The sequence below is a fragment of the Glycine soja genome, chromosome 7 (assembly GCF_004193775.1).
Source record: "Glycine soja cultivar W05 chromosome 7, ASM419377v2, whole genome shotgun sequence".
Lineage (NCBI taxonomy): Eukaryota > Viridiplantae > Streptophyta > Magnoliopsida > Fabales > Fabaceae > Glycine > Glycine soja.
The window spans coordinates 36666913-36680648 of record NC_041008.1 but is presented as its reverse complement, the minus strand read 5'-3'; positions in this window follow the sequence as shown (position 1 = coordinate 36680648).

Sequence of the window (13736 nt, the reverse complement as noted above, 5' to 3'; positions counted from 1 at the left end):
ACGCCCCTTATCATTGACACCTTATTGTCACAACATCATCACCTTTAATAACGTGACAATAACAAGGCGTACGTGATGATGTGACACTCTGTCTGTCCTGTGATTACTTAACAGAAGACGACTAATGGTAGATAGTAAAATGAAACTGGAAAATTTTTCAGCTAGTTGTTTGATAAAAAAATGAATTTTTAGGTAGTAATCGAAAACGGTCTATTTTTGAGTTATGAAAAACTTAACCAATTTGAAAAACAATTTTTTAGTTAAAAATGATAAGATGGAGTTTTATCAAAATAAATAATTTAATTTCAGATAAAATGATAAGTTTTATTATTTTATTGAAAATAAAAATAAAAATGGTAATCGTAAATTTAAGTTATGTTTAAAAGTAAATCTTATAAGTCAATAAGAAAAAATCATTTCTCAAACACTTTTATTTAATCAAATATTGGTAAACTTGTCAAAAAAATTAATTAAAATAACTTGATGAACATATATGTAATTTTCTTTATCTTATTTATTTTTTTAAGATAATTCCTCATTTAAAATAAGAATATACATTAAATTAATAAGATATCTTTTATGGGTAGGAATAAAAAACACTATTTGAAATTTACAATAACTCACTTATTAATTTATCATGTTTAATCAATTGAACTAGATTAATAAGATAGTATTAAAAGTGAAATTAAAGAGTCCAGATGCGTACATTTGATATCTCGACAAAACTAAAAGAGAATTCAAAGAATAGTGAAAGAAGAGTGAGGGAAGACATAACATGTTACATGTGTACATTGATGATAAACCGCAAAACACCAATTATATATGATTTAAATAAGTTTTTCATACCGGAAAAATAATCGATTTTCAGATTACTACCTAGAAATTATTTTATTTTTCAATCAAGTATTAAAAAAAAATCAGTTTCATTTTACTTGCCGTTAGTTGTCTTCTATTAAGTGATAACGTGGCAAATGAAGTGTCACGTCATCATGCCTTATCAGTGACATGTCATTGAAGGTAATGATGTGACAATGAGGTGTTTGTGACAAAATGTGATGATGTGACACTCCGTTTGTCATATCATCCCTTAATGGAAGGCGACTAACGATAAGTAGTACAATAAAACTAAATTTTTTACAAGTACTTGGGTGAAAAAAAATAAATGTTAGGTAATAATATAAAAATGGTCTATATTTCATATATGAAAAACTTAATTATGACTATTTTTTATTAAAAAGTCATATAAAATTCATTAAAATTATTTCTAACAAAAAATTTATCAAATTGTATATGTTTTAATATCACATGACTTTTTATTAGTTTTAAAAAATCTTAATCTAATACCAATGAATTTTATCAATAAATTAAGGTGCAATAATACATCTTAATTGTCTTGATTGAATACCACAATACTTATTTTTATTATTTAAAAATTTTAATTGAATATCATGATAATTTTTTATTAAAAAATATTTTAAAATCCTGATTGAATAATTCTAGTTAAAATGCATGAAATTTGAATTATTTTTAGTTGAATTCTCTTCATTTTCAAATACTTTGTTTGGATACAATAATTCTAATTTATTTGTTTGAATAAAACAATTCAATTTTCAACTAATGCAAAATTTCATTTTTAAATATTTATTTAGAAATTAAAATTTTAATATTAAACTGTACCAAAAATAAACATTAGCAAATTTTTAAATGTTTAATAGTTCAAAAATAATTTTAGTATTAGAAAATATTTAATAATTACAAAAATAATGTTATACATTATTTTATAAATTTTTTCTTCTATAAAGTTACAAAATATTTGAAGATTACATTTAAAACACCATTACCAAGCCACAAGATGTTCAATACACCAATCTAAAATACAAAAAAACTTAAAAAAAAACAATAAAAAAATATTCAATTTTAATCACACATGGTTCAAAATAACAACATTACCAATTACTTCTTTTTTTTATCCAGACCATTCAAATAAAGTCTAATGAAGCTCCACCTCCAATTGCATGTATATCACAAGTCCAAGAAAAAATAACAAAAGGAAACGATAAAGATAGTTTGTCGAAGATCTCCACCTCCATGTAAATGCTAACCACCTACGCATAAAAGCTAAGCCCGCGCACAATAGAAACATAACTAAACTTGCAAAACAAAAATAGAAATAATAAATACAAAAAAAAATAGATTTAAAGCACAGTGATGTCAAATAAACTACATGCAATAATCCTTCATATGCAACGTGTACACATTGTGGGATCAATAATTGGCACACCAGAGGTGCCTCGTTGTTCGTCCTCTCATACTAGAAAAAGGTCATCTCAATGCTCTAACGCCCACACTGAATATGGATCGAATTATCCACGGTATTCTGAAACCAACTCATTGGATATGCTCAATAACAACATATACACCCACCCACCACCATCCCACACACACAATCCAACTCACCAATCTGAGTTGTGACCTAACACACACACAATTTTAATGATTGTGTCACCTATTCTAATTAATCCAATTTAATTATTGATTCATCAATCTGACTTGGGACCCAGAAATCCAATATCTTGACTGAATCATAACTGGTATGATTTTTGAAACACTGCTCCTATTGGATCACAGCACAATGTCATTGTTGTTGACTTTTTTTAAAAGATAAGGATTAGAGCAATCGGCACTCACAATATCATGTATTAAAATTTACTCCTCCATCATCTCATAATTTTTCTAATCTCTATTGTCAAAAAAGAGATAAAGAGATATGATTACATCAACTTAGTTTATATTACATTAGGGTCAATTTGAGTTTTGACTTAAAATTGATCAAATAAGAACTTATTTTTAAAATTTGAGTGTGCATGGGTTTTTGAAAACAATCTCTACTATTTGATAACAATATGATTTATAAATAGCAGACTAATATTATTTTCTAAAACACAAAGTAAACTAAAACATAGGCACAAGCACTTTCAATATCAAAATCAATACACTATTAGAAAAAATGGTTTTAACATCCCTACGTTAATATCGATTTTTGATAAAATCGATGTTAATAAAAATGTGATGACATATTCATAAATAACATGAGTTTGTTAACATCGATTTTTGAAATAACAAATGTTAACGAACTCATGTTAACATCGATTTGTGGAAAACCGATGTTGAGTTTCTCATGAATAACATCAGTTTTGTTTAAAAACCAATATTTTTTTGTCTTTTATAAAAGAAGGATTGCACTTACTTTTTTTCTTTGTTTCTCTCACTCTGGTTCTTGGTCTCACTACTAGAAAATAAGCTTTTAACATCGGTTGTTTTAAACTTACAACATCGGTTAAAAAACCGATGTTGAAACTACCGATGTTAATTTTATCAACGTTAACATCGGTTTTCAAAAAACCGATGTTAACATACAATACACGACATCGGTTATTACGAAAACCGAAGTAAAATATAAAGAAATATGCAAAAAAAGTGCAAAAATAACATCGATTTTGATAAAAATTGATACTGTAAGGTGCATAACAACATCGCTTCTTAAAAAAGCGATGTTGAATTGTGTATTCTAAAACATTGTTTACATCGGTTTTAAGAAAACCGATGTAGAAAGTGCCCTTATAACATCGGTTTTAAGCCTAACTGATGTAGAAAGTGCATATACAACATCGGTGTTTGACAAAACCGATGTTGAATGTTCTTATGACATCGGTTTCAGTCAAAATCGATATTATCAGGGCACTTTCTACATCGGTTTTAAAACAACCGATGTTTTTTTTTGTAAAAAAAAAAACAAAAAATATTTTATTTGTTTTACAATAAACCAAAGAATCAATTCATACAAAATATATTAATTTTAAATTAAAATATTTTAAAATTATTGTTTTCATTACAATATCACATTACTTATAATCTCATAATATTAATCTAGAAACAAATTTAAATGATAATTATCAAACTATAAGATATAAATATTACTTATTTTCAACTTACATATATATCCTAACAAAATAAGTAAATCAAAGTTGGGGTTTTGGATGCAATGGAGTGGAATTTATTCCATTCTAGTTTAACAATCCAAATTTCATTCCATCCTGCTCTATTGTTTCACTTTCCCCAAATCCAACCACATTTTTTTGTTAATAATTTGGGTGCTAAGAGATAGATCAAAGAAATAGATACAAGAAGGATGTAGACATAGAAATGAACTTCTATGACAAACGCTAATGCAAGAAGCAACTAAGTGAGGGATATGCCTAGGTAACAAATCAAAGAATTAAAACTTGGTTCTTTTTTTAATTGGTAAAACGTAATAAACATTTTTCTCACTTAGTTGAGAAAAATGTGCATTTGTCATAAAAGAGTTTGTTGTAGTGGAGCATGGTTATTGTAACAATAAATAAAAAATTTACTAAAAATGACTAGATGTCTCAAATGAATCCATCAGTGACATTTCAATGTAGTAAGAGTTAATTTGGTCCTTAACAAATACTATCACATTAAAGCAAGGGCAAAGCTCTTCATGCTGCAATTATTCTGTCGACAGATCATTAATTCTATTTGAGAAAAAAAATCAAAACTAAATTGAAATGGGAATACCTGGACATGAGAGACAAAGGACAAGCTAGCAGCTTCAATAGTTAAAAGAAGCCCATGCATAGACCAAATCTCCAGATTAGCTATCGACTTTTAGCCAGTAAAGAAATAGAGCTCACTGTTGCAGACACTAAAGCTGACAAAGCAATCCCTCCTGCACTGTAGTCAATATATATATAAGAAAATAACTGTCAAAAATCATATAGAGAGAAGATAATGTTGTAGACTTGGGTTAGAGTGCCTGATTATATATATGACCCTGTAACAATAAGGAAAGGAAGTAAAACCTATAATCAGCCTTATAAGTTTGAAATAGTTACTTGATCTTCTCAGCCCTTTCCCAAAGAGCCTGATTGGAAGTCATTTCAAGTTTGGCACCATAAGTGTGATAGAAACTTTAGCAGAATAATATATTTTGGCATATTTTAGCTGAAACATTCAAAAACTCAGCATAATAGTTTTTATACTTTAAAACTAAACTAGACAAATGTTGAAACAAGCATAGCTCAAATAAATCACAACTCATCCATGATTCAAAATGAAAGGATGATAACTTGAGGGAATTAAAAAAAAATTGATAAAATAAACATGCAAACTACTAAGCATTGATTGGTATTATAATAAAATAACCTGTGATGAATGCAGCCAAGTGCCAAAGCAATTGATCCAGCATACATGTGCCCATAAAATGGGTTCAAATTTTCAACCCCACGTGGTCCTGTCCTAATCTAATGGTTCTAAAACTTCAACCTGTTCATAGTTCTTTTTCATAAAGTAAAAATATTCCTCATGGCAAAGATCCATCAACTAGAGACGATTTAGATCCATCAGGAAGATAATGATTATAGTTTTCAAACCATAATATGCATAGTAAAGTTAGAGTTGGCTTATCGGTTGTGAGGTGAATCTAACATGGAGTAATTAAAAAGAAAAATCAAGAATGACCTAGTAGAGAGAAGCAATATACAAGGTTCAAGAGACATAATTATTCTAAGTTGAGTAAAAAGGACTTCGCTTAACTAATCAAAGTACAATAAGATTGATTACATATTTATTCTTTTTTAATTTATTTTCATCCTCCACGAGTATTAAGAACATATTCGATTTGATACTTAAATAAGTTACTTAAAATTAAATAATTTTACTTAATAATTTTTTTCATTAGACTTGATAATGTGTTATTTAAAATGAGTTGTTTATATAAATAATAAGTAACTATTGTTTAACTTATTATTACCAAAACTCTCTCGAGGAAGATGTCACCACCACCTTCCATTTCCACAACTCTCTCGGTTCCTTTCACTCTCCCTCTTTTTGAGAGACTTGTTCCTCTCTCTGTTCCATTCTAAATTATAGAATCAAGATGATACAATAGAATTAGAATGGATAGACTAACTATATTATTTATTAAATTATAGTTAGAATTAGAACGACCCTTAGGCTTATTTTTTATGTGCTTTGGCATGTGTGCATAATGTAGTGAGTTCAAATTTCCTTTAAGCAGCATGAGACATTGTCTCTATCATGTAAATTAAATTATAAACGTAGGAATAGATTTAACAAATGATATGATAAAAATGGAAAAAAAGATGAAAAAAAAAAGATAAGATGAAAGTGAAATGAAAGAGAAAGATAAAATGAGTACTGTAAGTTATTTTGGGTGGAAAAATTTGTGTGCTTTGAGTAAAGAAACCCTGACCTTTTGTAGCAAGGTTGACTTTTTATGCAAAATCATCATAGTCATGCATGGAATGTTCCCAGATAATATTCCCATCACTATAGCAGCCCACGATTGCACAAGCCCTGCACGTTATAGTCACACCCCTCGCATTAATTGTCAACATAAATTGCATCCACACATGTTCATCAATGAATGGATTTAATCATTTTCATTATTTATAATACTTTTTTTGGATAAAATTAAGAGTTTAGTTTATATACATAATTGAAATCAAGTGGATGATGCACTTGTTAAATTTGGCCTCACTGTGGAAAGGGAGGGCAGGATTTTTAGTTTTATGCCGAATTTTAATTTTTTAATTATCTTACCTGGTGTAGCTTTTATTTTATTCCTTCGTAGTTTTTAATAGTAATATTTTTCTGGGACTACACGCTATCATGTGATCTTGCCAACGAAGTTAAACTCTGGTATACTAATTCTAAAACATTTCACAATACTACTTAATCCAAGGAAGATTTATTCAATATATAACCCATGAGATTGCAAATTGAAAAACAAAATAAGTATTATTTAATCCAAAAATATATATTTTTCTTTTCAAATTAAACATTAATGCTAAGAGTAAATTGTATTTTATCTCATTGTATAGTCATATAAAATGTGATCATTAATTAAGATCCAAAGACAATTCTCTCTATATATATACACTTGCTCCTGGGGTGATGCATACAAGTCCAATTCAATTAGTCCAATTACACCTCTGTTTTACAAGGAAAACTGTGAGCTTAATCTGCTAAATAGGACTCAAATAGCTGATAATAAAAAATAAGGCTCCAATAAAAAAACAATATCCACCTAATAATTTCTATAAGAAACAAATAGAATAAGTAGTTACAATGAGTCTATATATGATGAATTTCTCAATTTCTCATAATAGGGAAAATGGAATTAGTCATATAGGTACTTCACCATTACAGAGCAATTAAATTAAATATCAACTAAAGCAAAAAAGTTCAATCACAAATAAAACCTTTGCATAGCAGTCTTTAACCTTCCCTAATTTTGTTTGCTTCCACCTAAAAGAAAAAAAAAACAGAAAACAAGAGTAATCTTAAAGAGCAAATGAATGACAAATTTGAACTCTACAATCACATTAGAGATAAGGTATTAAAGAAGCTCAAAAGTGAGTTTACTTACATTGAGTACTGGATGGCATCAATAGACGCTTGCAGGTAAAAAATCATTAACTGCTACCTCCTTATGCTCATTCTTTTTGTCTTAGGATGAATTATGTCAAGAAACAACGCATAATAATTTATGTGTGTGTGTGTATGCGCTCGCGTGCACAATAATTTTTTAACAAAAACAAAGTTCATAGATTTTATGAGGAAAAAAAAGCCTTAATTCTAATGATTCTATTGGCATTTCAATCAGATAGTTTTAATGATTGTTAGAAAAGAAATGATAACAACATAATCTTTATGATTGGATGAAATTTATTGAAAATCACAATTTTTTGTAGGTCCCACTAGTGTGTGTCAAGAGGAGTGTATTAGAGAGTGTGCTGGTAGCACTTCTCTTGTTAGAGATGCTATTCATGGTGGGTTTTATCTCAATCTTCCTCTGCAATAATATTAGGTATTCATATAATTATTTATTACATGTGACATGATCGTATTCAAATTGTAGAAGAAATATACCTTGAAGTCTCCTGAGTTGAAATTCCAACAAATGAGCGTGAGAAACAGAACCATCAATTAGACATGCTTTCCCTGTCATTTCACCTAGGATAGTTCTAAACCAAGTGAGATCTAGATTACTTTTCTTAAAAGGGTGTTTTTCTTACCTTTCATTATTTTTAATGCAAACAAATGTGAGTCATCTATGAATCCTTGAATTTCTTTTCCCTTTGGATACTCTGCTTTTCCACCGAGAGCATCCCAGAAAATATCAGGCTCGTTCCCCTCCCTCACAGAAACAGGTAGCCATGTTGGCTGCAGATTGCATCAAGGAATGAGATACAAGTTAACACCACTAGAAGAAATATTTCAAATAGAAGGCAATAATGAACTGTCTTATAATTTAATATAAATCCAAATGAAAAACTCATTATTAAATGCTTTCTTTGCTGTGACTGTCATTTAGGTAAACATTTCCAACACCATATGTCAATTGCAATGACATACATTAGATAGTTCCACCATTCTATCAAGGAGATTATGGTCTCTAACTGAAGATAGGATCCCAATCCAAGTATAGATAGATGCTTTACTTTGTAGAATGTAGCAATAGGATGAATTCAGGGAGGTTGAAACCTATAACAATTTAAAATACATGGTCATTACAAGCATACAAAAAATATAAAATTATACATAAAAAATAAAATAGGATTCAAACAAAATATGTTTCAAAGTTACCATTTTGAGCACCACAGATGGAAAAATAATTATTCTGATTATAATTTTATTTTGGTTCCAGCCAACATATATATCAGCCAATAGACCATCATCAATAGAGCACAATAGGTTGGACTTAAGTGCCTAGTGTTTTAGTCCATATTCAATAAGAACAAAATATTGAAATAGTGTTTTAGTCCATATTCAATAGCTATGCTTGAAAGCCTTGATAATTGCTATCCATTTTTCTGGTAATTAGAGATAAGATATATTAAAAAGGGCTCCACTATGGATAAAGTCAGAATCATTGAAACTTACTTGATCAACTTGGATGGCCTGCATATTATCTGGACTTGCACCTTGTACCCGAAACAAAGCAACCAGGTTTTCATTGTATGTTTCATCCACTATACCTTTTTCTTCTATAAACTTCATATATCCTGAACTGTTTCCCCCCTTACAAGAGGAAAAAATGAAGAATTTGGAGCTTGTGACTTTGTGACTTTTTTTTAATATTAAACACAACTTAAAAATGAGATTCTATTGGGAACGTACCTTCAATATGATTAATCTCTAAAGTATTGAGAAAAATTGAGCAGGTTCCTTACCCTCATAGATTTGAGCCTGAACAGACATTCGATGTACATTGAATATATTAGGCATAGTAATATGCAGGAAACTTATATGTCTTTTATATGAATGTACTCAAGATGCAGAATGTAGCAATAAGAAACTCGCACCTGTTGAGAGATAAAATTTGTAAGCATATTTCCCAAAACTATAATTTGATTATTGTACACATTCAATCAGCACATGATGAAAGAGTTAGAAGAGCAAGAACAACACTAACCATAATAGGATTAGTTCTGATTGAATCAGCCATAGTTCTGATTAGCAGAGCAAGAACTTGCTCAAGAGGCTGCAAGCCTGAGAAAAAGTGGCTCAAGAGGCCGCAATCTTCGCCTGGAGGGAGGCGAATGGCATCGAGATCAAGAGTGGAGAGATCAACGCCGAGACGCAACGCCGTGTCCTCAATCTCCTTTGTTACCACGACGTCCGCCATGATTGTAGCAAGCATAGTGTTATCGTTATGGAGGCAGATGGCAATGCGAGAGAGTGTTTGGTTTCTAGGGTTTTCTCCAGTTTCAAAACGCAAAAAAGATGTGCCAAGGGGTGTAAGGATTGTGTTTTGCTCTTCCTTTGTAGGAGTCTTTTTTTTTATATATTTTATGTAGGTGTCTCTTTTTATATATATTTTATGTGGAATAAGTTTAGTGAGTTTGCAGTAAAAAAAGTATAGTGAATTTTATATTTATTATTTTAAGAATTATCTTTCAAATGTATGATTTTTTTATTATTTGTAAAAATTAAATTTATATTTTATTTAGGTGGTTGTAAAAATATATTTTAATGAATTTTGTGGTGTATGTTTTCGGAATAATAAAAAATTTGACAAGTTAAATCTATTTTTTCATCGAAATAAATTATTTAAATAAATAAAATATTATAATTAAGTTACAAATTTTATATTTTTCTATAAAATAAAAAATTTAATAAATAATCTTAATTTTTTAAAATAATAAATTATATATATTTAATGGTGACAAATAAGGGGGCTTTATAATATAATGATGATTATATTAAAAGATACTTATTTTAAAATATATCCATAAGTAAAAGTAGTTGTAGGTATAAGTTTGTAGAGATTTTAAAATATAATGATGATTTAATATTTATTTATCGAATGGTGACAAATATCTCATAAAAGATACTTTTTAAATATTTATTAGACATTTTGATAATAAAGAATATATACATTGTCTGTATAAATGTTTTTGTATGATAAATTTTTTATTTTTATAATAATTAAATAAAATATATTAATGATAAATTTTAATTGTTTGATGATATAATTGTTTTTACCAACATTTTATAAAAATTCAATAAAAGTTAAACTCTACTATTAAAAACAGTTTTTTTTTCAAATGAACTAATATAAAATAATTAATATAAATGTGTGTTATATTTAAATGATAATCATGAAATAATAAAATTAAATTACAGAATTTATTTTAAAATTTTAGTTTAATTTTTAAATGCTTACCTTTTCAATTTGTTATTGTTTATTAATTATTATATTTTTTAATTAAAATATAATTAATAACTCAATATATGATTTTTTTATAAATATATAAATAATTAAAAAAAGAGTTTATATTAGCATCGATTATCTTAAAATTGATGTTGTAAGTGCTTATACGACATCGATTTTAAAATAACCGATGTTAAAATTGCACTAAATCGAGCTGTTAACATCGGTTATTTGAAAATCAATAGTCGTCAAGTACTTACAATATCGGTTTTAAAATAACCGATGGTAAAATCACACTGAATGAAGTTGTTAACATCGGTTATTTAAAAAACCGATGTTGTAAGTGCTTGACGATATCGGTTTTTAAATAACTGATGTTGTAAGTGCTTGATGACATCGGTTTTCAAATAACCGATGTTAACAGGGCTATGTTAAAACTTATATTTTTAGTAGTGAACACAATGAAATCATGATTCTGTTGTATTACAAAATGCACCGCACAATAAAAATTTTATTCTATTGCGTAACAAACACTTGTTGAACAACAGAATCATGATTTTGTTGAGCAACAAAAAATAGAATCATAATTTTGTTGTGCAAAGTTGTATTACAGAATCATTATTTCATTTTGATTATGAAAACAGAAAAAATACTTGACAACATGTGAGTGCAAAGTGAAGAGAGGAAAAGAAAAAAAAGGAAGAATGAATCAAGAAAGGGGAAGAGAAAGAGGAGAATAAGGATAGAGGAGGTATGAAAGGGTGGGGTAAGGAAGGGTAGTTGGGCATGGTGAATAGTAATACCCTTTGTTTTCTTATTCCAAATCAATAGTGATGGTAGTCCGACCCAGTAGAATTTGGGCTCATACTGTGTGTGTCTTGCGTGAAGAAAGAGGGAAATGCTAGGTGCACCCAGCAATTTTAATGAATGGGCCATTTTGCCCTTTAACAAAAAATTTTAAAAGCGCCTCCTCCTCCGGAAGAAGCACTTGATGTTGCTTCTTTTCTTGCTTCTTTTGGTTCTTCCAGGTTCTTGCTTCCTCTTCTCCGTCAGCGACACCGTGAGCCAAGCGCCAAGCTTCTTCTTCTTCTCCGCGAACGAGGCTTCGAGGTTAGTCTCCCTAACTCCCCTTTGCTTTTAATATCCAGCATTGTTGTAGCAGTGGAACCTTAGGATAGTAACCTTAGGGTAGAAGACAAGGATAGAAGACGCCGGAAAAAATGGGAAAAAGGGGCTTACAGCGGCAGCTTCTGGAAGATTCGTTAGAGGTTCTTCCGGAACTTCCAAAAGAAGTTGTTCCGGAAACATTCCGGAAGAAGTGTTCTTCCGGAAGAAACCAAAGGTCTTTCGGAAGAACACTTCTTCCGGAATTCTCCCGGAACACCTCTTCCGGAAAGTTTCCAGAAGAAGTAGTTCTTCCGGAAGAATTCCGGAAGAAGTGTTCTACCGATGACCTTTGAGATTTTCGGAAGACCTTTTCAGAAGTTTGTTTTTTATTTTAAAAAAATATTGTTTTGTTTTTTTTTAAAAAAAGAATGATTATTATATTTTTATGATTATTTTGTTTTTGAGATTTTATAAAAAAAAATGAGGTTTGGTTTTTTGATGAAAAATAAAGATGTTTTTTTTATAAATTAAATTGTGTATTTTAACTAAATATTAATTTTTAAATTATTTGTTTTTTTGTTTATAAATGAAGTTGTGTTTGTTTTTGTTTATTGTTTATTTTTTAAAATTAGTGTATTTTATTTATAAATAAAGTTGGTTATTTGTATAAATTAAGTTGGTTATTTTTGTTAACTGGTTTTGTTTATTTTTTATATAATTTTAGTTGAGTATTTTACTAATTATTTAATTTTAAATTATTTATGTTTTTTGTTTATAAATGAAGTTGTTTATTTTTATAGATAAAATTGTGCATGTTTTGGAATTTTTTTTAAAATACTAATTTTTTATATATATAATTTTAGTTGTGTATGTTTATTAATTATATATTTTTAAATTAGTTGTGTTTTTTTGTTTATAAATAAAGTTTTTTATTTTATTATAAATGAAGTTTTTTTTTAAATTAAGTTGTGGATGTTTACTAATTAACTATTTTTACATTAGTTGTGTTTTTTATTATAAATGAAGTTGTTTATTTTTTTTAAAATTAAGTTGTGGATATTTTTTAATTAATTATTTTTACATTAGTTGTGTTTTTTTTATAAATTAAGTAGTTTATTTTTTTAAAATTAAGTTGTGGATATTTACTAATTAATTATTTTTACATTAGTTGTGTTTTTTTTTATAAATAAAGTTTTTTATTTTTTTTTTTAAAATTAAGTTGTGGATATTTACTAATTAATTATTTTTACATTAGTTGTATTTTTTTATAAATGAAGTTGTTTATTTTTTTTAAATTAAGTTGTCGATGTTTACTAATTAATTATTTTTACATTAGTTGTGTTTTTTTAATAAATGAAGTTGTTTATTTTTTTAAAATTAAGTTGCGGATAATTAATTATTTTTACATTAGTTGTGTTTTTTTTTATAAATGAAGTTGTTTATTTTTTTTAAATTAATTTTTCGATGTTTACTAATTAATTATTTTTACATTAGTTGTGTTTTTATTATAAATGAAGTTGTTTAGTTTTTTAAAATTAAGGTGCGGATAATTAATTATTTTTACATTAGTTGTGTTTTTTTTATAAATGAAGTTGTTTATTTTTTTTTAAATTATCTTGTGTGTGTTTTCAAATAATGTTATTTAAATTAGTCTTATTTTTTTTATAAATAAACTTGTTTTATTTTTATAAAGAAAGTTGTGTATGTTTTGACCGAAAAAGATACGTGTTCCACATGATTTGCAAATCATGGCTAGAATACGAGGTTTAGGTCGTGTCATAGGTAGAGTTATAGGCAAAGATAGACAGGATGACCATGATGATGTTTCCGAGAGGCGTAGGCCTACTGCATCAGCCCGTAGGCA